Source organism: Lathyrus oleraceus, chromosome 3 (assembly GCF_024323335.1).
Source record: "Lathyrus oleraceus cultivar Zhongwan6 chromosome 3, CAAS_Psat_ZW6_1.0, whole genome shotgun sequence".
NCBI lineage: Eukaryota > Viridiplantae > Streptophyta > Magnoliopsida > Fabales > Fabaceae > Lathyrus > Lathyrus oleraceus.
The window spans coordinates 360,360,912-360,364,279 of record NC_066581.1 but is presented as its reverse complement, the minus strand read 5'-3'; the positions used below and the strand labels follow the sequence as shown (position 1 = coordinate 360,364,279).

At 38.2% G+C, this 3,368-nt stretch overlaps 1 non-coding gene across 1 annotated transcript; it reads right to left on the bottom strand.

The window, feature by feature from the left end:
• Window positions 1-2,628: 2,628 nt before the first annotated feature.
• Window positions 2,629-2,735, bottom strand: LOC127133258 (small nucleolar RNA R71). The gene has a single exon (XR_007807246.1). It is a non-coding gene; the product is annotated as a small nucleolar RNA R71 (small nucleolar RNA).
• Window positions 2,736-3,368: the final 633 nt, after the last annotated feature.

Genomic DNA, 3,368 nt, shown 5'->3' with positions numbered 1-3,368 from the left:
ATTGCCATTAATTGTGCAATCACAAAACACCAGCAGGTATGTGGCATTCTGAAACAATCCTGCATGCACATGTTCTTGAACTCAAGCAGGTACATAGGATATCTCAAGTTAAGACATCACACATAATATCTTGTGAACACTCTTTGTTTTACCAAAATTGTTGCCAACACTCAGAATCAACAAACTCCCCCTTTGGCAAATTTTGGCTAAAACATAAATCTGTCCTTTTTGTTCACAAGGTAAACTATCAGCAGTTAAACAACATAACAGTAGTTTAATCAGCAGCAGAAGCAAAAACAATTACTAGCTATGGCTGATAACACTAAAATTTACCGTATTTTCGACTCCGATTTCACATGCATTCTAGTTGTTTTATTATCATTTTGTTGTGTTATTGGTATGTTTTCCTTTGTTTTCAGGTTTTTACTTTAATCGGAGCCCCGATCGAGAAAAGGAGTGAAAAAGAGCCAAAAACCATAAAATTCAGCATTTTGTGCTTATGGCCTACCCAATGGCGGGCGCCACAGACCAAGCCATGACGTGTCCAAGCTCAACTTCCCTCAACTCCCACGTTCTCCACTACATCCACTAAGGCGCCTCAATTTGGCCTTGTGGCGGGCGCCACAAGAGGAAAACAATTTCCCTCCATTTTCAAGTTGAAGGGCATCCAAGTCATTTCCCTCTTTTTACTTGCTTATAAATAGAAACTCGAATTCACTTTTACAATCATCCAAACTTAGAGCAGAGAAAAACTCAGAGCAACTTTGTTTCACTTAGGCATATATTCAGTTTTATAAAGTGGTAATCGCTTCGCATTGGAGTGTTACCACAATTGTGTAATCAAGTCTGTGATAGAGTCTTTAATCGAGTTTGGAGCACTTTGGAAGGAAGTTAATCCTGCCGCCATTTTCATTTCCGCATTGCAATTTATTCAACCCTCCGATTGGAGCAGGTTTTTATTACTTGTCTTTATCTTATTTATTTCCCGCACTCGCTTTACTTTATTTATTTCCCGCACTCGCTTTACTTTATTTATTTCTCGCACTCACTTTAAATTATTTATTTCCTCGCACTCGCTTTACTTTTATTTATTTCTCGCACTCGCTTTACTTTATTTATTTCTCGCACTCGCCTTTACTTTATTTATTTCCCGCACTCGCCTTTACTTTTATTTATTTCTCGCACTCGCTTTAAATTATTTATTTCCTCGCACTCGCTTTACTTTTATTTACTTTCCGCACTCGCACTACTTTTATTTACTTTAATGCACTTTTACTTTACCATGTCTAACTAAATTTATAAGGTTAGAATGTAAGGATCATAATTGAACCGATAATCCGTACAATTGTTCGTAGAAATACTTAAGGGCTATTTTAACTTTCAACTTAAGTTTTCCCGCACTTCAATTCCGTTGGGTAAGATCGAAAGCCGTCCAACGTCTTTTTAAACTTAATTGTTTTTAACTATTTCAAAAACAGCGAAAGCGCTTTGTTTAGTTCATTAGGAGATTTTAACATTAGGAAGAAAAGAGATTTTAAAACTATTTTCGGACGCGTTTATAAGTTTAGAGTCTGGTTCGTGAGAACCTCTTTTGGTTAAGAAATCCAGGTTATAATACTTTTCAACTTAGTCAAGATACTATATTTCTTAAAAATAGGTTTACTACTCTAACGCAATGCGCGCCTTTTTATAAGTGACAATAAGAGGGTTTGATTAGGGAGTACAACTCGGTTCTGAATACGCGAAAGCGACAGTTCCTGTTAAATTAGTTCTTTTCAAAGTAGGAAACACTGCACATAAGTAGCTCTACTAGCAAGTACTTGGATTATCAATTAATTATGTGAATTACATTCGACCCTGTCTTTACCAATTATATCTTTATTTCAACACTTTACTTTTCATTGCACACTCCAAAAACACCTATTTTGATTGCCTTTGATAAACACCATAACAATAGATAACGATAGATTGACACTTGGTCTCTGTGGATTTGACAATCTTTTATATTACTCTGACACGTTCGTATACTTGCGAAAAGCACGCATCAAGTTTTTGGCGCCGTTGCCGGGGACCAATTTCATCAAATTTCATTTTCCTGTTGTTATATCGTTTAGACTTAGGCTATTTCCCGCCCGTCAATGCGAAGAACTCGCAGCACCGGAAGTTTAAGCTTAGTATACCCTCTGGAGGAACCTGAACGTTACGCTCGCGCACGTTTATTCTTTCATAGAATTAAGAGAGCTATGGCCGAAGATCAAAACCAAAGACCTCTTAAAGATTTCGCTCAACCATCTAATGAAGAACCTAGTTCTAATATAGTAAATCTCAACCATCCTAGCTAATAATTTTGAACTTAAACCATCTCTGTTACAACTAGTGCAACAAAGACAATTCGCGGGTCTCGCTACTGAGAACCCAAACCAACATTTAAAAATATTTCTTCAATTAGCAGACACTTTTAAAACCAATGGAGCTTCTCCTGAGGCAATACGTTTAAGATTATTTCCTTTTTCCCTCAGAGATAAAGCCCTATCATGGTTAGATTCTCTTCCACCCAATTCCATTATGACTTGGGATAACCTTAGAAGAGTTTTTCTTGCTAGATATTTTCCCCCGAGTAAAACCGTCGTTCTTCGAAACCATATAACTAGATTTACCCAAAACCAAGGAGAATCGTTGTTCGAAGCTTGGGAGAGATATAAAGAGTTGTTACGAGCATGCCCACATCATGGCTTAGAAAATTGGTTAATCATTCAAACCTTCTATAATGGACTTCATTACAACACAAAGATGACCATCGACGCTGCCGCAGGCGGTGCTCTGATGAACAAACCTTATCCTGAAGCTAGTGCCCTCATCGAAGATATGGCTCAAAACCATCAATCATGGGGAGTCGAACGAGCGACAGTTGAGAAGAAGGAAGCCCAAGGAGGAGTGCATGAACTAAGCTCTATAGACATGATGCAAGCTAAGATGGACGCATTAGCCCTCAAAGTCGAGCATATGTGCATAAACCCGAATACTGTAGCCGCAGTTTCGTCGGATTAAACAAAACCCACTCTGAGAATGCGGTCTATTAAACAAAACCCACTTTGAGCAAGTGAACTACACCCAAGGGAACCCATATTCGAATACCTATAACCCTGGATGGAGGAATCACCCGAACTTCTCCTATAAAAACAATAACCCTATTCAAAATAATGCACCCCCGAGACCTAGTTATCAAGCCCCTAGATCAAATCAACCTATGCAACCTGTACCACCAAAGCCGAGCCTTGAGAAAATTATGGAAAATTTTATCACCGCTCAAACCCAACAAAACAAGGAGTTCATGAACCAAAACATTCATGTTAACGAATTGATTACTC